The 20,467-nt window shown below is 37.9% G+C and overlaps 1 pseudogene; it reads left to right on the top strand.

Annotated features, from left to right (window-relative positions):
* The first annotated feature begins 3,903 nt into the window (after positions 1 to 3,903).
* On the top strand, positions 3,904 to 4,173 carry LOC118847276 (annotated as a pseudogene).
* The last annotated feature ends 16,294 nt before the right edge of the window (positions 4,174 to 20,467 follow it).

The raw sequence follows: 20,467 nt of genomic DNA, 5'->3' as shown, positions 1-20,467 counted from the left end.
ATTTAACAGATTAAAAAAAAATTGAGGCCCAGAGAGGATAAGTGACTTACTTAAGGTCACAGAGTTATTTAAAAACCAGATGTCCTGTCTCAGGGTTCAGTTTTCTTCTACTACCTCATCCTAGGATTCTAGATAACCCAAGTGCCTTAGGACTTAAATATTGGAATTGAACATAATTGCATAGGTTTCAAAAGCTTATTTATTTAATTTAATATCCCATATTTCATGTAAGAAACTCTTAAATTGAACCTATACATTTACAAAACCATAGCTGAAAGGAATGTGATAGAAAGTCAATATGAGATGAATAAAAGAATTTCTGTGCCTCAGGGGTAGACCCAATTGAGATTAGATAGCATTCATTTATAGTAGGCCCAATCTGTGTGGCTGTATGGTTTTGTAAGTTTTCTGCTGGGGAAGAAACTTAAAGGCATATGCTCAAATGCTTTGAATTTTTGTTTATGTAGGGGAAAGGAAGGGAAAAAACATTTTATATAGCACCACCTACCATGTGTCAAGTACTGTGCTAAGTGCTTTTACAAATACCTCATTTGATCCTCACAAAAACCCTGCAGGGTAGGTGTCATTATAGTCCCATTTTACAGTTGAAGAAACTAAAGCCTGCAAAGGTTAAGTGACTTGCCTAGGGTCACACATCTAGAAAATGTCTGAGATTGGATTTGAATTTAGCTTTTCCTGATTACAGGTCTAGTGCTGTATCCACTGTCTCACCAGCTGCCTCTAGAAAGAGGCAGTCTGTAGAAAGTAAAGGTCAATGTCAACAACAACTCCTTTTAGGTTCCTGGCTTCCAAGATGACCAAGAAGAGGAGGAACAATGGGCGCACCAAGAAGGGCCTCAGGCACATGCAGCCCAGCCACTGCACCAACTATACCCGCCACATGCCCAAGGACAAGGCCATCAAGAAGTTCGTCATCTGTAACATCGTGGAAGCCACAGCCATTAAGGGCATCTCCAAGGCCAGTGTCTTCAACTCCTATGTGCTGCCCAGCAAGATAGTGAGGAACTGCTCCCTTGAGGCACGAAAGGATCAGATACCCCCACTGTGATTCAGACCTGTAGGTGTTGCCCCCAGACCCTCTCCAAAGCCCATGTAAAGAGCTATCTTCTGGATTCCTGATTCCTGAACCGATCAGAGGAAAATAAAAATGGTTGGTCTATCTTAAGATATATATAATATCAGTAACAAAACCAACAGAAATCATATGATTATCTCAATAGATGCAGAAAAAACTTTTGACAAAATACAACACCCATTCCTATTTAAAAAAAAACTCTAGAAAGCATAGGAATAAAGGGAACTTTCCTTAAAATGATAAGTAATATTTATCTAAAATGATCATCAAGCATTATCAGCAATGGGGATAAGCTAGAAGCCTTTCCAATAAGATCAGGGTGAAGCAAGGATGCCCATTATCGCCACCATTGTTCAAAAAGGTACTAGAAATGTTAGCTATAGCAATAAGAGACGAAAAAGAAATTGAAGGAATTAGAAAAGGCAATGAGAAAACAAAACTATTACACTTTGCAGATGATGTGATATTATACTTCGAAAATCCTAGAGAATCAAATAAGAAACTACTTAAATAATTAACACATTTAGAAAAGTTGCAGGATAGAAGATAACCAACAAAATTCAGCAGCAAGAGATAGAAAGAGAAATTCCATTTAAAATAACCATAGACAATATAAAATACTTGGGAGCCTGCTTGCCAAGACAAACCCAAGAACTATATGAATGCAATTATAAAACACTTTTCACACAAACAAAGTCAGATCTGAACAACTGGAAAAATATTAATTGCTCATGGGTAGGGCAAGCCAATATAATAATGACAATTCTACCTAAATCAATCTATTTATTCAGTGCCATATCAATCAAACTACCAAAAAATTATTTTGCAGAGCTAGAAAATTTTTTTTAAATTATCTGGAAGAACAAAATGTCAAGGATATCAAGGAAATCAATGGAAAAATGTGAAGGAAGGTAGTCTAGCTATATCAGATCACAAACTGTATTATAAAGCAGTAATTATCAAAACAATCTGGCATTGGCTAAGAAATAGAGTCGTAGATCAGTGGAATAGATTAGGTATACATTAGAGCATAGTAAATTACCTTGTTATCTTTAATATATGATAAACCCAAAGATCTGGACTTCTGGAACAGAAACTCATTATTTGACAAAAGCTGCTGAGAAAACTGAAAAACAGTATGGCAGAAACTAGGTATAGATCAATGTCTCACACCATGTACCAAGATAAGGTCAAAATGGATACATGACTTACACATGAGGGGTAGCAAAATAGAAGAGCAAGGAATAGTCTACCTGCCAAATCTATGGATAAGGGGAAAATTTAAGACCAAAGAGAATACAGACAACATTACAAAATGTTAAATAGATAATTTTGATTACATAAAATTAAAGTTTTTGCACAAACAAAACCAATGCAACCAAAATTAAAAGGAAAGCAGAAAACTGAGGGAAAAAATTTTGCAACAAGTATCTCTGATAAAGGTCTCATTTCTCAAATATATAGAGAACTAAGTCAAATTTACAAAAACACAAGTCATTCCCCAATTGATAAATGGTCAAAGGATATGAAGAGGCAGTTTTCAGACAAAGAAAGCTATCTATAGTCACATGAAAAAAAAATGCTCTAAATCAGTATTGATTAGAGAAATGCAAATTAAAACAACTCTGAATTGCCACCTCACACTTGTCAGATTGGCTAACATTACAAAAAAGGAAAACGATAAATGTTGGAGGGGATATGGGAAAACTGGAACACTAATGCATTGTTGGTGGAGTTGTGAACTGATCCAACAATTCTGTAAAGCAATTTGGAATTATACCTAAAGGGCTATAAAACTGTGCATACCCTTTGATCCAACAATACCACTGCTATGTCTATATCCCAAAGACATCCAAAAACAGGGAAAAGTATAAATTTGTACAAAAATATTTATAGCTGTTCTTTTTGTGGTGGCTAAGAATTGGAAATTGAGAGGATGTCCATGAATTGGGGAGTGGCTAAACAAGCTGTGATATACGATTATGGTAGAATATTATTGTGATATAAAAAATGACAAGCGGGATGACTTCAGAAAAACCTGAACTGATGCAAAGTGAAGTGAGCAAAACCAGGAGAATTATGTACACAGTAACAGCAATACTATATGATGAAGAATTGTGAATGACAGCTAATTTCAGCTATACAACAATCCAAGACAATCCCAAAGGACTCATGATGAAGCACACAGCCTGAGTCCAGAGAAAGAACTGATACCATCTGAATGTGGACTGAACCATGTTCTTTCTTTCTTTCCTTCTCTCTCTCTCTCTCTCTCTCTCTCTCTCTCTCATACAAAATGATTAATATGGAAATATTTTACATGATTGCACGTGTATAAACTATATTGTGTTGCTTACCATCTCATGCAGAATGGAGGGGAGAGAGGGAAGGAAGCAAGAACCAAATTTTGAACTTGAAACTTTTTTTTAGAATGTTACAAAAAATTGTTTTAACATGAAATTGGGGGGAAATAAAATATTATAAAAGGAAAAAAAGTAAGGGTCACATGGCAGGCCAATGAGGGAGTCTTTTTGAGCGAAACTCTACAAAATAAGGTGGCACTGGAGTATGTGAAAAAAGAAATCAGCTATCTTCCTTAATTTAAACCCTCTGAAACACATCTGCCTGTAAAACACTGATTGGCTTATGGAATTATGACCAATCCTTGCCAAATTCTAGAATACTGGAAGTTAGATTACCCCATTAATTCTGACAAAAAGGAAAATTCCAGACAAAAGTAAATAGATTTTGGATAGTAAAGCATACTACCTCGTGCTGCCCCTCAGGTGAAAGAGAAAGCAGCCAACATGGCAGGCAGACTGGGCCAGTTCCTGAAGGAGGCCTGGGCCAAGGAGCCGGTGCTGACCATGTCCTTCGCCATCAGCACCCTAGCTCTGCTCATGCCTCCCCTGAGACCCTGTACCAAGTACGCAGGCATGATCAACTGTGAGACCCCCTACAACTACCCCATTCCTGTCTGAGATGATGGCAACATGCCCGACATCCCCGGCCACCCCCACGATCCCCATGGGCCTTTGCTCCAATGGCTGAAGAATCTGCACCTTATCCCCCAATAAACATCCTGTCTTCTCCCAGAAAAAAAAAAGTACTACCTCAAAAGGTAGTAGAGGCTGAAAAAAATTTTAATTCTATATATAGGTTTAAATATATGTGTTATGTTTAACCATTTCAACTCTTCATGATCTCTTTTGGGGTTTTCTTGGCAAAGATAATGAAGTGGTTTATTATTTCCTTCTCTACTTCATTTTACAGATAAGTAACTATGGCAAACAGGGTTATGTGACTTGCCCAGGGTCATACCACCAGCAAATGTCTGAGGCCATGCTTGAACTCAGGTTTTGCTGACTCCAGGCTCAGCGCTCTATTCACTGTACCTCCTAACCACCCTAAAATATATATACCAGTTCATACATGACTGATCAAAAATGGGAAACTAAGGCATAGGGGGTGGGGTTGGAAAGATATTCTTAATTTTTTTTTTATGTTTGGACACCTAAGAAGAAATAACCACGTCCTCTTACTAAATGCCTCTTGAGGTTGATTTAAGAATATGCCTCCTTTAGATTTAGCAAAGCTTAATAAGGGGCCAAAAAGAAAAAAACAAGTCATTGAAATGTTGAAAGACTTTTTCGGATTTAAAGGCAGCATTCCACACATTGGAAAGGGTCTAAACCTTGACTGGAAAGGCCAGGAAAGGCAGTGGACTTGCCCCACATCACTGATTCTGTATCTCTGTCCCTAGCCACACATCTGCATTAGACTGAACAGAAATCTCAGAAATTTAACTAGGGTGGACACCATAAGTTAGTGTGGGGTCTCTCACTGTGGGAATGCTTATCTGAGTCAAAAGAACTTGTCAGACAGGAGATGTTAAGCTTCTGGAAATGACAAACCTCAGAGCCAAGGCTCTGAGGGATTGTTTCTGCCAATCCTAAACTAAAGGTCTATATCCTTACTGAAAAGAGTACCATAATAATCTACCTGGTAGACAGTGGAACTGCCCATCAAAGAGCAAGTTCTAGGGGTCCAGTGGATCAACGTTTTTAGCAGAGATGTCAAATTCTTGTGAAGAACCAAACAGCCAAGCAATCTGCCTGGCCCAGCCTGGGCAGTAGCCAAGAGGCTGAGAAATCTGCCTGATTGTTATGTTAATGAAAATGGGAAGATTTTTCCCATTCATTAATAGGCCCATGTGACCTGAGTCACATGAGTTTCAGTTACATGGAGCCTGTGGTGGAAAGAATTTGCCTGTTGGGTGCAGCAGGAAGGGGTGGAGCAGGAAGTGAAACAGAGCAGTTAGAGCTGGGAAAGATATAGGCAGAGGAACCAGCATGAGTGAGAAAGGGAGTGATTTTGCTTAAGGGAGTTGGTCTGTGGGAAGGCCCTAATGGAGGGGAGGCTTGGGGATGTGTACGGATTTCTTTGTTGCTATGATGGATTTGACTTTCTGGTGTTGGAATAAATGTTTTGGTTCTGTCTTCCATGATGAGAGCCTGTTACATTTTGCAATTCAGAACTAAGCCAGCATATTCATAACAGCCGCAACTACTGTGGGTATTACATTGGTGCTATGCTGATCTAGCTCAGCAGCAGGAGAGATCTGCCTGATCTAGCCCAGCAGTAGCCTGGTGAGGAGTCAGCTCAGCAACCAAGCAATTTATTTGGCCCAGGTCAGTAGTGGGTCAACTCATCCAACCAAAAGGCTGTGATCTTAGATGAAGCTGCCCCACCAAATAGAAAAGTGAAGTATGCATCAAAAACACTATATCTTCAGTAAACTTTGTGAAGACCCTCTTTAGAAAGATAGGACACTGGGGCCCTGCTGTTCTGGAATGGAGACTTGCCTTGTTCATGTGTTCCCTACCTCTTTGCCTCAATACTGTTACAGTTTAGGTCAGTGCCTGCTCTCCTCCCCTGCAGACTTGGTGTGTAGATGTAGGAGAGCACATTCTAGGTTTGGGAGGAAATATTTTATAACTACTGTTATTCATTTGAGCAAATGCTTTCCTAAAAGTTAACTCATCTGCTGGATGATTATTAATAGAAAGCACACTGAAGAGGACTCATGAGCTACAATGTAATAAATCATCCCAGGGTTTCCCCTAGGATCCAGAGGTAACTCCTCTAGGGCCCTAACCAGCTAGTGTGAGTATAACTGGGAAAGTTAGCCGAGAGGGAGTGCTATATCACCATTAATGAGGCAGGGGCTAGATGTGACATCATTTTTAATATGTTAATGTAAATATTTCAGCTTGCAAATCTGTATTCAAGAAAATGTTTTCTTTTGACTTTCAGATGTCTAAAGTAAAGACCATTCTTATATATTTACATTCATAAGTTCTTAAAGTTAATCATGTCTGGCAGGATAGAAAATATTAATCAACTTCTTGGATTTATATTGCCCTTTTCCTTCAAAAAGCTCAAGGTAAGGAAATGAGAAAACTTAAGTTGAACGTTCACTGAAAACCAGCCATATTGTGTATACTTAATATTATACGATGAACCACAGCAATCCTTTAAATATAAGTAGAATTTATCAGCTCTAACTCATAATTTAGACTTTTATTAACTGTGTTCCCCACAAACACATATATTTCTGATAAATCATTTTTATTTGACCCCAAATAATTTTGGGAAATGAAAGGAATAAAAGCCAAGGCACAGCTAAGAGATCATGGTTGACTAGGTCATAAGAAGATGGCCATAGGAGGACAGAGAAGAGAATTTTACAAGGGTTTGCTAGGGCCAGCGTTAACCAGTTCAGGACAGCTGGTTGTTAAATTTCCAGTGTGAAAATTTACGCCTTGGATATCAGCAAATTCTACAAATTAGGCCCTGATTTCTTGTATAGTCAACTGTTTAGACTTAATAAAGTAATGTAGAAAATATAAAAAATACAGATAAATCTTAAAAGTGTCAGTGTATCTTTTATCTATCAGAGAGCCAATTATTAAACATTTACCAGCACACTACTGAATCTTATACAGATTCTTTAGCCTGTGTTTTAATATTTTGCTATGATAAAGAAACTTTTCTTGAAAGAAATTCCAAATCAATACTTTCCTAGGAACACCTGTTCTGGCTCTCATACATAATCAATCTATTTTTGAATTTGCAAGAAACACAACAGGTATAGCAGGTTCAATTCTACACAAACTTGAAAACTGGGATTGGGTGATTGTTTCTGTAGGTAACAGCTGGATATTTTCTAAAAATAATAATTTAAATTATGTTGTACTCAGGCTTGGATAATTTGTCATTTAGTGCTTTGTAGAAAGGCACAAAAAATGTTAAAATACTGTTTCTTGCATGTATACTCTACTAAGTGCCTCTCTGTTCACAGCATAGCTTTAAAAACTAGGCTTAAAAACAAAAATAGGCCCACCACTTAGGTAAATACAATTTCTAACCACCTGCTAAATGTTTGAGTACTTCAGTTGGAAGAACTGCATCCTAGTCAATGTTTTCTTTTTAAGTTTTAAATTTTAAAATGAAGATGATTCATTAAGAAGAACCTGGGTTTTTTGTAATGTTGTACAAAGTGTAATTTATCCATAATGATGCTTAAGGAAATTTCAGATAGAATCTTTCCTGGAAAAAGAGTTTTTGTTTTAACATTCTATCAAAAACTGTAGAAAGGTCAACGTGAAAATAAGACAGGGTTGTAAAGTGTTTTAAATTCATTTACTATGAAAAAATTTGAAAGTAGAAAGCAGAGATGACCTTGCAAGCAATTAGTTAACATGTTTGCCATGTTATGGAGATACAAAGACAAAAGGACAGCCATCCCTGCCTTTTAGGAAATTACTGTCTAAGCAAGGGAGACATATATATAGAATATAACAAGCTGATTTGGGTTGACTTTATGTAGTCAATATACAGAATATAACAAGATGATTTAACAGATGGAAGAATCAAGTAGGACTTCATGTAGAAGGTGGTGCTTGAGCTGATCCTTACAAGACATTGGGGATTCACAGAGATGGGAGTGAACTGGGAAAGCATTCCAGGCACAGGGGACAACTAATAAAAAACCAGGAGGTGGATTGTGGTGTTTGAGAAACAATAAAAGGCCAATGTGACTGGATTCTAGTGTATAGAAGGGAGGTGATATGTAAAAAGTCTGGAAGGGTAAGTTGGTACAGGTTGTAAAAGGCTTTAAATGCAAAATATAGACATTTGTGGCTCATCCTTGAAGTGACAGGAAACTGCCAGGGTTCGTCGCAAGTAAGGGAGTAACATGAGCAGCTAGGAGGCATGGTGGATAGAGCACTGGGTTTGGAGTAAGGAAGACTCATCTTCATGAGTTCAAGTCTGGCCTCAGACACTTACTAGTTGTGTGACCCTGGGCAAGTCACTTAACCCTGTCTGCCTCAGTTTCCTCATCTGTAAAAGGAATGGGAGAAGGAAATGGCAAACCACTCTAGCACTTTTGCCAAGAAAACCCCAAAATGGGATCACAGAGAATTGGATATGACTGAAAAACAATAACAAGAGTTCAGAACTGAACTTCATGAAAAATCACTGGCAGCTGAAAGGAAAAAAGATTGGAATGGAGAGAGACACAAGATAGATGGACCAATTAGGAGGCTACTTCAATAGTCCAAGCAAGAGACATTGAGGGCTTCAACTAGGAAAATGCACAATATCAGCAAGGAGACCAGTACAGGTTGTTCCACAGTGAATTCTTCATCTAAAGATCTATGACAAGGTCTTATCTGTCAAAAATACCTCCCATGTTGATCTGCCACATGGCTATTACCTTAGCTGAAATTCCTGCCATTTGGGGTGTAGCATGTTTTTTCCCGAGTAGCTGAAAGCTGCTAGAGAAATCATGAATTGGACCCTGATTGGGCCCATTACAAATGTATTTCTTTTAATTTCATTTAGGCTCACTTTAATGCACAGAAATCCTTTTATTTATATCTTTCTGATATAACTCCTGTCCAAAATGATGTCATTTCTCCTTAAACCCTCTTTTCTACCTCTTCTTTCTAGGGACATGACTCCCTATTACTTTACTGAGATTGGGCCATCTGATATGAACACCTTCTCAGCAGCTAGGTTGCTCAGTGGGTAGAGCAATGGACCAAGAGCAGGAAGACATGAGTTCAAATCTAGCCTCAGACACTTACTAGCTGTGTGACCCTGGGAAACTCATTTAACCTCTGTCTGTCTCATTTTCCACAACTGTAAAATGAGAAAAAATAACAGCACCAACCTCAAAGGATTGTTGTAAGGATAAAATGAGATGTTTATAAAGCCCTAAGCACATAGTAGGCACTAATATTCTCTTCATTTTTATAAAATTTTTTGAGAAATAAATCTTTGTTTTAAGGATGACCTCAATAAAAACAGAAATGAAGGAACAGTTGGCAAACTTTCACAAAAATTTCTCTGTAACAGTATATATCTTTACACTCATATATTTCCTGAAGGGTACCTCCAATTATGAGAGCCTGTATGTTTATTGTCTATAGTTTGTCAGTTGACTAAGTAGGGCAAAATGCAGCCTTAAAAGCTTTCTTCTGTGTCCTTGGTGATACCTTTTACTCTACTCCTCAATGTCGTTATTACTGGTAGTATATTATAACCTATTTGAACCCATTATGACCTATAATTTGATTCTTCTGAGATTGCAGTATTCCATAATTGACAACCAGATCATCACTAGGAGGGAAACTATTAGTGCTAAAAAGATAGGCTTTTATGTGTAAAAATTATGAATAGCAACATTACTTCTGATAATAAAAAGATAGGACAAAATGTATGGGCAACAATTGGACAATAGCTGAACAAACCATGGTATGCCAATGTCAGTCAATCAGTAAATAATCAATTATTAAGTGCCTATCAAGTGGCTGACACTGTGCTAAGTGTTAGGAACACAAAAAAGGCAAAAGAAAGTCCCTGATCTCAAAGAGTTCACAAATCTAGTGGGAGATACAGCATGCAAACAACTATGTACAAGTAAGATAAATACAAGATAAATGGGAAATAATCAACAGAGGGAAGGCACTAAAACAAAGAGTGATTGGGAAAGGCTTCCTGCAGAAGGTAAGATTTTAACTGCAACTTTAAGGAAGCCAGAGAAGTCAGGAGGTGGAAACAAAGAAGAAGAGTACTCCAGGCATGAGGGATGGCCAGAGAAAATTTCCAGGCCCAAGAGATGTTTTGTTCATGGAACAGCAAAGAGCCAGTATCACTGAATCAGAGTATGTGGAGGATAGTAATGTGTGAGAAGATTGGAAATGTAAGAAGGGACAAGTTATGAAATGTCTTGAATGCCAAATAGAATGCTTTGTATTTGATCCTGGAAGTGAGAGGGAATCAATGGAGTTTATAAACTCCATTTATCAACTCCAGTAGGAGATGGCATGGTCAGGCCTGCACTTTAGGAAATCACTTACATAGCTGAATGGAGGATAGATTGGAGTGGAAAGAGACTTGAGGAAGGCAGACTCACCAGCAGGCTTTTGCAATAGTACAGACATGAGGAAATGAGGGCCCGTTCCAGGTTGGTGGCAGTACCACTAGAGAAAAGGGGTATATTGAAGAGATATTGCAAAGGTCAAATCGAAGAGGACCATGACATCAGGGAAATGATGACTTGACTTGCAGTTCCAAATCATGCTTACCAACTCTTGGCAAAATGGTGGTGGGCTATAGGTATATAATGGGATATATATTTTTAGGCATGACCAATGTGGGAACTTAACTGTTTTTATCTTTTATAAGGGAGGGCTTCCATTTTTTTTTTGATGGAGTGAGGAGAGTTGTACAGGGAGCTCAAGGGATAGTATTTGTGATAGCCAAAAAAGAAAAAGAGTGTCAATGAAATATTTAAAAGTAGACAGAAGACAGTAGAAGTAAAGAAGGGGACGCAGACAAGTGGACAGTATGAATACTCCCATGTTAAATTTAATCTATCACTTATCTATCTATATTTTATAAATCAGGGCTTGATTTATTGTTTTATTGATTTTCTAGACTTAAGAAAATGACAGAGAAAATATTAATAATGCAGATTAAATTTAAAAGTATATCATAAATACATTGTTTTTTTTTTCCTGGAAAGCCATTTGTTAAACATTTACTAGATTAGTAATTACAATATCTTAATATTATTAAAATAGTTTTGATATTTTGGACTCCCAAAAAGGGTCTCAAGGATCTCCAGGGATCTATGGGTCATACTTTGAGAACCACTGGTATAGATGATCTTAGAAGTCCCTTCTAACTGTGACAGTCTGATTTCTATCACTGTTTCACTACAGCCTTATTTGGCCTTCAAGTATATTAACATCACAAGGTCCTATGTAAAAACCCATTTGGAGACTATTTCCAGATCTTCCTTAGGCCTGCTCCATGCCTAAAGCAGGGAAAGTGTCTCAAAGAAGGCTTGTCTATAAGACTTCAATTTTGATTCTTTGGAGAATATTCTCTCTCTCTCTTTTTTAAATAATATTTTATTTTTTCCCAATTACATCCTGAAACAATTTTTTAACATTTGGGCTTTTTTTTTTTAAGTTTAGAGTTTCAATTCTATCCTTCCCTCCTTTCTTTTCCTCTTCCTTCTCCAGGACAATTAGCAATCCAATATAGGTTTTACATGTACGATCATGTAAAATATTTACACATTAGTCATTTTGTACAAGAAGACTTGAATTAAAAAAAGAATGATAGAAAGTGTACAAATCCATCTATATATTTTAAAACCAAACTACATGAAATAGAAAATCTTAGTTTCATGTACAGCTCCCTCTGTTCTTTGTATATGGAAATGTTCATGTTTCCTGATGTTTATCAAGTTCATAATAAACTTTCTGGAAAAATGAAAATCAGGTACTTGCTGCCTCTACTTGTCATACCCAATGCTTGATCTAGTGCCTGATCTGAGAGAAATATGTGAAAGTAAATAGTAAAGCCTGATCCAAATGTAACATATCATTGTCATTCACTGCCATGACTGAAACTGCTCTCAAAGACCAGAAATTATCTCCCAATCACCAGATACTATGACATTTTTTCAATCCTTATTAAAATCTCTGCAACATTTGACATTGTTAACCATCCCTTACTTCTTTAAACTCTTATCCTTTGACTTCCTGGACCCTACTATTCTGATTCTTTGTGATAACTCCTCTTTTCTCTTTGACCCATTGTCTCCTTCTATCCCTCAAATGTGAGCACACCCCTAAAGTTCTATTATCAGTCCCTCTCTATCTTCCTTCCCTTAGTAAATTTATCCATCCTCATAACTTCAGCTATTGCTTCTATGCAGATGACTCCCAAGCCTTATCTTCAGCTCTAATCTCTCTCCCAAATTCCCATCTATCTAATCAATCTTTCCAACTGCCTGCAGTATATTTCCAGTGTCACATCATTTTTAAAAAACCAATTATCTCTTTGGCTCCAGATCGAAAATGAATTCTACCTGATTCCCCATTTCTATTAGTGCCACATTCATTGTCCTCCAGACTCAAAAGTGGAGTTATCTTTTACTCTTCTCTCTCCTTTGCTCCCCACTTTCAACCAGTAAACAAGTTCTATATAGTCTTCCTTTCCTTCCTTTGACCATGATCAAGTCTTTATCACCTTAAACCTATGTTATTAAAAGAGCTTCCTAACAGATCTCTCTGCCTGGTATCTCTTCTTCCTTCCAATCTATGCTGCACAGTGAGATTATATTAACATTCTTAAAGCAACATTCCGATCATATCATTGTCCTGAATTCCACATTGCTTACAGAATAAAGTCCAAGTTCTTCCCTCCCTGAGAGGCAGTGTGGTGTCATAGAAAAAGCACTAGACTTAGAGTCACAGGACCTCAGTTTGAATCCCATTACTATCTTCGTGACCTTGGGTGAGTCACTTAACTCCTACTGGTTTCAGTTTCCTCATCTTTAAAGTGAGGAAAATGAGCTAGATGACCAATAAATTCACTTTATAGCTCTAGATCTAATACCCAACTTACCCAGGCTTACCTTCCATTAATTTCTCAACACAAATCCTGTGCTTCAACTAATGTAGACAAATCACTATTTCCCAAACATACTTCATAGTTCTGAGACTTTGCTAATGCCATAAGAGAGAAGCTAAGGGTGTTGCCATGGAGAAAATGCTACATTTGGAGTAAGGAAGACCTAAGTTCAAGTCCTGCTCAAAACTTTCTACCCATGTGACCCTAGACATGTCACTTAACCTCTCTCAGCTTCAGATTCCTCATCTGTAAAATAGGGATAATGATAGCACCCAGTGCCCAGGATTACAACAACATGTAAAGCACTTAGCAAACCTTAAAGCGCTACTATCATTAATACATATTAAAGTATTACACATTGGGGGCAGAGCCAAGATGGCAGCTGGAAAGTAGGGACTTGCGTGAGCTCCCCGCCAGGTCCCTCCAAAAACCTATAAAAAATGGCTCTGAACAGATTCTAGAACTGCAGAACCCAAAAAATAGCAGAGGGAAGCAGGGATCCAGCCTAGGACAGCCTGGATGGTCGCTGGGTGAGGTGCACATGGAGCAGAAGGGAGCAGAGCTCAGCGTGGGCGATGGCACGACCAACCAGACCAGGAGCCAGGTGGAACAGGCCCTAGCACCCTGAATCAGTGAGCTGTGGCAGTTATCAGACTTCTCAACCCACAAACACCAAAGACAACAGAGAAGGTTAGTGGGAAAAGCTGCTGGGACAGAGTGAAAAGAGTTCGTGGTTGGGCCACAGCCCTGGGGACAGCAGGGGTGGTGCAGCTATAGAACTACAGCTGCAGTTGCTTCTGGCCCTAGGCCCACCTGGTGGGAGGAATTAAGTGGCGGGTCAGAACAGGAGTGCAGAGCCTGCTTAAGATTTGCATCAGATCCGGGTTGGCGGTTCTTGGGGAAGGAGGAGTGCTAGTGTGGCAGAGCTGGCTGTATAGAAATAGCTCTGAAATCAATGGTGCATCCCTTCAAGCTTGGAACAAAGTACTCTTTGCTCTACAAGCAGTCATACCCTGACGAAAAACTCAAGGGTCAAGTAAGTTGGCTGGGAACATGGCCAGGCAGCGAAAACGCACTCAGATTCAGTCTCAGACTTTGGAATCTTTCTTTGGTGACAAAGAAGACCAACACATACAGGCAGAAGAAGTCAACAAAGTCAAAGAGCCTACATCAACAGCCTCCAAGAAAAACATGAACTGGTCTCAGGCCATGGAAGAGCTCAAAAAGGATTTGGAAAAGCAAGTCAGAGAAATAGAGGAAAAATTGGGACGAGAAATGAGAATGATGCGACAAAACCATGAAAAACAATCCAATGAATTGCTAAAGGAGACCAAAAAAAATTCTGAAAAAAAATATTGAAGAAAACAACAACTTAAAGTATTACACATTAGAGTACTACTATTAGTAGTGGTAGTATTGTTCTCTCTTACCCAAATATCCTCTGTCCATCTTCACTATTAAAATCTGGCTTACAAAGCCCAGTTTGAAATCTTCCTTTTCCAATATTTTCTCCCTAATCCTTCATCCAGAAGTGATTATTCTCTCTGCACTCTGTCAGCACCTGTATTATTTCATACACTTTCTTTTCTATTACAGATGTCAGCATACTGTCATGGAAAGTGTCTGGGTTTGGAGTAAGGGGACATGGATGTGAATCTCAGCTCTGTTACTTAGTACTGGTCAGCCACTCTGAGCCTTCATTTCCTCTGCTGTAACACAGAGAGGTTGGGCTAGATCAAGGGTGGGGAACCTGGTCCTCAATCCAATGGATTCAGCCAATGGGTGGCACTTGAGGACCTGGAGGGCCACATGTGGCCTTGAGGCCGTAGGTTCCCCACCCCTAGGTTAGATGATCATCAGGAGATGAATCCAGGGATCCAATATTTCTCTATATGTCATATCTCCCCTACTAGACTACTATGGTCAACTCAAGAGTAAGAACTCTCCTTTTTACAAGAACTTCCCTTCTATACGTACATCTTAAATAATACGTTGGGACATAGCGCCCAATAACTGTTTGTTGAATGAATGATATGGGACGGGACAGGTAAAGAGGAAATAAGAATCTATGAAGTGCCTACTTTGTGCCATGCACTATGCTAAGTGCCTTTTACAAATAATTATCTCATTTGATCCTGACAACAATCCTGGGAGGTAAGGGCTATTATGACTCATTTTACATTTGAAGAAGCTGAAGTAGACTGAGGTTATAGATTCATACAGCTGGCAAGTGTCTGAAAGTGGATTTGAACTCAGGTGTATTCTGATCCTAGGCCTAACACTCTATCTACTGTACCACCTAGCTGCCTCCAGATACTGTGAAATACTGCCTAACCAAGTGAGGTACTATACTGGGGACCCTACACAATTAGGAGAGAATATGAGAATACTGGTATAAGTTTGTGATATTTGGTGGAAACACATAGCATAGATAGGAAGAAGGAAGAGTCAGTGGGCAGGGAAATTTGTTAGGAAGCTATTGAAATAATCTTAAGTTTATTTAAGGTGATAAAAGCCTGAACTAGAGTGTAAAGGAAGGAAGAAAAGGAAGGAAGAAAATAGACAAGATTGGTTTACTGATATCAGCTTCTAAATTTCAGTTCTTCCAGTGAAGATAATGATAATACTTATCTGGCTACCCTATGAAAATATGCTAGTAATAAGATGTATTAAGTAGTAAGCCATTAAGGTTTATAGTTTGTTCTAAGGTCCTAAGCTTAATGGGCTTCTCTTAATGACTTAAGTTAATTTTTCTTTTTTAATTTCAACATTGCATTATCATAACAGAATACCATTCTACTCCCTGAGGGATGTTATATTAGGAAGAACACTGGACACAGAGTTGAATCCTGAATCTGTTATTTGCTATCTGTGTGACCTTGGCCAATTCCCTATCTCTCTGAGCTTCAATTTTTATTCTGTAAAATGATGGTAAGGTTTGTATTACCTTCCTCTTAGGGTTCATATGAGAATCAAATGAGAAAGTAAATAACAGGTATAAAGATCTCTGTAAACGTTTGCTATTGGTGTGTCAAAAGGAGACCTTTTCAATTTTATCATTCTACCATGAAAGACTGTATATTTATTTCAGAGGACAGGGAACATAATAGAGATGTACCAAGAATCATGGATGGAAGGAAAGGTTGGAATAAGAAAATTATGAATTCAAATCCTGCCCCAGAAACTTACTGGTTATGTGGTACTGGGCAGGTCACTTAACCTCTCCTGGCCTCAGTTCATCATAAAATGAAAGGTTTGGCCTAAATTGCCTCTAAAGTCCCTTTCAACTCAAGATTTATGACCTAGATTGGGTCCCTTCCTTCAAGGCCCTAGCTCAGGTGTTACCTTCTTGATGAAGTCTTTCCTGATCCCCTAAGTAAAATGTTATTTCTCTTCTCAAATTTTCTTAGAGGACTTTATCTGGATCCCTCTTTCCTCGTACTACTTTTTACCCTATAATATGTACAAGTCACATTCCTTTATTAGATTTTAAGCTCCTTTAGGGCATGAACAGGGTTATTTTTCATGTTTGTGTAGAACCTGGGGCCATTAGAAAACCTATCCCAGGTTCAAGGCCCCCTTTATTGTTTTCTGTTCCTATTTATTAAGTTGCACTGGTTAGGATGTTTCTTCCTGATGAGGAGAGACTGTCCATCTTTTAGAGCATAATAGAGCCATCACAATCAGCCAGGGAACTATTAAAGCTCCTGGCTTTCATGGTTTCTTTCAAGACTCAGCTCAAATCCCACCTTCTTCAAGAGGCCTTTCCTGGTCTCCCCCCCACCCCCCCCCTACAGCTAGTGCCTTCCCTGTGAAATGACTTTAAATCTCCTTTGCACACAACTTATATGTATATAGTCATTTGGATGTTGTCTTCTCTCATTAAAATATGAGTTTCTTGAGAAAGGAAAGGCTTTTTGCTTTTCTTTATATCCCCAGCACTTAGCACATAGTAAGTAATAAAAGCTTAATAAATTCTTGTTTACTGACTGAATTAGAACTCATCTGTCTAAAGTCTTTATTTCACAGATACATTTCCCCTCACTTACATGACCACCACCAAAATTCAAGTCCTTATCATCCGTCACCTGCACTACTAAAATAAGGCCCAAATTGCACTAGCAGTTTTCAATCCCTCTCCTCCCCAAACCATGCCACACACAGCTGAAAAATAATCTTCATAAAGCACAAGACTGACTTTCACTCTCCTGCTCAAGAAACTTTGGTGAGTCTCTACTGCCACTGGGACAAAATACAAACTCTTCAGCTTGGTATTTAAAGTCCTTGCACAGTCTGTCTCCAGCCTAAATAACCATTTAAGATTTGTTGTTGAGTTAAGCCCTTTCAGAGTACTAAGAGAAACTGTTACTTTGAGAAAGAAGTTGCTACAGTTTCAAATATAACAAGCTGGGAGACATGGAAATCAAAATTGTGGTATGATTTGGGGGACAAATGCAGGGTATATTGGTAAATGTTTACCAACTGGCTCTAAAAACATGTGCACATGACACACTTTTAAATTTAGTCTGCATTATTAAATTTTTCTCTATCACTTTAGACAATCAACAAAACAATAAATCAAGCCATGATTTTAATATTTGCTGATTTCCAAAGTATAAATACTAACATTGAAAATTTAATAATCAGCTTTTAGCAGTGAGCTAGCTCCAGCACAATCCCGGACAAATGTAACTTATCTGATTATTAGACAAAAAATGAGAATTTGATTATCAATCATAAACAGAATTGGGGTTGGTCACAGAGAAGATCCAAAGTCAGAATCAAGATAGGAGAGAAGGAGAAGTGAAAACTTCTGTATAATTATATAAGCTAAGTTTGAAGCTATTGACAGTAAGTTTAGGTGACAAGAAGAACTGATTGCAAGCAGAGAACCATATAACTCACTCAAAAGATCAATAGTTTGGCTGAAATGTCACGTCCAGGGAAGGGTCAGCCAAGCATAGCATATGTCAACTTACCCATACAAAACAGAAGCTACATTCCTCAAGAAACTTTTGTGAGCAGTTCCTGAGACAGAAAAGAAGGCACTGAAGTTTACAGTTGTAGAGTTGTGATTTACCCTCAATACATTGGTTTTCTTCATTTATGTGTCTCCTGGGCAAGTTTCTATAAGCGTATGACCATTCTTCCCCACAAATACTGAGTGTGTTAATAGGACAGTCCAGTCTAGGTATATGCATGGCTTGTAATGTATTTATTTCTTATGCTATTGCTTCATTATATGAATACCTATGATATTAATATTATGTTCCCCTTATTGTTAACTAAATGTTTGTTTAAGAACTAAAAGTATCATTGTAAAAATAGAAATGCATCATTGGGGGTAGGGGAGAAGGCATACATGCTAGAGTGGTGAGTAGTGGGAGTTTATTTTCCTCCAGCAGGATTACCCTTAGAACTTTGAGAGAATTGAAGGGTAACTTCTTGGTAGTCATTCTCTGGGAACCTAGACTTGCTATTGTAAAAGTGAGTAATATAATCATAGGGTTTTTTTTTACTTTTATTTTTGACATATAGTCAATTATGTTAATGGTTTTCCTTATGTTAAACCATCCCTGCCTTCCTGGCATAAATCCCATTTGGTCATAATGTATAATGTAATCTTTGTAATATATTATTATAATCTTTTAATTAGTATCTTATTTAAGATTTTTGCATCCATGTTCATTAATGAAATTGGTCTATAATTTTCTTCCTCTGTTACTTTTCCTGGTTTAGGTAATAGTATCATATTTGCTTCATGAAAAGAGTTTGGCAGGATCCCTTCTTTGGGTATTATTCCAAGTAATTTTTTTAATATTGGAATTAGTTGATCTTTAAAAGTTTGATAAAATTCATTTATAAATCCATGGGGGAGGAGGAAAAGGAATAAAAAGAAGTTTACATGAAAACTTTATTTTATATTTAAAAGGAATAGCAAGTTGTACATAATAGATTTGCAATTTCATGTGTAATCATCTTAGTTTTTATTATACTATGTTATGAAAATGTTTGTTTTATCCTATAAATTAAAATGAAATAAAATTTTAAAAATTCTTTTTTAAAAAAAGTGAGACAGTCCAGAGAATGAGTAGGTGGCCACATGTCCATCTTGGAGGTATGAGATTCTACTGTCTTACATAAACCAGTTGCATACATTTCCAGGTTTATTTTACATTGCTCACCTTAAAACACACTACATTCCAGCCAAACTGGCCTGTTTTTGATTCCCTCCACTTGGCATTACCATATTCTGCCTCTGTGTTTTTGCAAAGGTTCTTCTCCCCTCCTAGAATGCATTCTCTCCTCAGTTCTACCTTTCAGAATCTCTAGTTTCCATCAAAGGCTCAGCTCATGTGCCATCTCCTGGGACCTATGGGAAGCCTTTCCTGATCTCCTGAGCTGTTTGTGCTCTTCCTCCTCAAACTGTATATACATATGTGTTTATATGTATCCCCCTGGAAGAATGTAACTCCCTAAGAACAATTACCAATTTCCTTTTGTCTTTGTATCCTCAGGGTCTAGCATGATACTTTCAACATAGTAGAAACTTAATAAATGCTCTTTGGATTAGACTGCGTCACCTGTGTCACAAGTACCTCTACTCTGGTCTCACATAGAACCTGGATTCATCTTGGAATTGGCCTGACCCCAAAGACAGGGAGTCAAGCTTCTTTTTACACTCTCAACTTGTTAAGACTCCAGCCCAGACTATGATTCCAAGGAAAAGGTCTAAAATAAGGCCTAAGTATGTCTCATGTTAAGGGTCTCCTGAAAGGGATTAAAAGGTTTCTTCCAGAAAAGGTATTCAACATACAGAATGAACATCAGTTATAGGACCACTGTTTCTTTTCTCTACTACCAAAGAAATGTTTAAAATAAAAAGATTCATCCTGCATTAACAAAAACTTAAAACATAAGACACTAATCTATCACACTTACTATAGGAGCTAAAGACAACACTGTGGGACTGCTGAACAGATAGTTCACATTCACCTGGGATCTATGTTATCTAAACAACTCATGAGGTCCAGATCTTCTGGCCAGCCAGCAAGTGCTGTTTGGTCCCTTTTGGTTCGGGAATATCCTGTTTGCATTTCTCCCCTAAGAAGTGATGTAGTTGCAAGAAGTATCTCCTGCTGGGTAGCCAGCATCAACTGAAGGACTAAGGAACTCTTGAACTCACAAAGTGACAATGTGCATTTCTCAGAATTGGAAGTTTGGCAACCTGTGCTCCTTATCTATATGTAATATAAGTTCCTCTAGAGTAGAAATTGTCATTTTTTCCGATCCCTAGTACAGTGCCTTCCACATAACAGTTACTTCTTAAAAATTAAAGTAAAAGCTCCTAGCTTAGGGATCATGGAG

Source organism: Trichosurus vulpecula, chromosome 4 (genome assembly GCF_011100635.1).
Source record: "Trichosurus vulpecula isolate mTriVul1 chromosome 4, mTriVul1.pri, whole genome shotgun sequence".
Taxonomy (NCBI): Eukaryota; Metazoa; Chordata; class Mammalia; order Diprotodontia; family Phalangeridae; genus Trichosurus; species Trichosurus vulpecula.
Note: the sequence above shows the minus strand (reverse complement) of the source record. Positions and strands in the feature narration are given on the sequence as shown.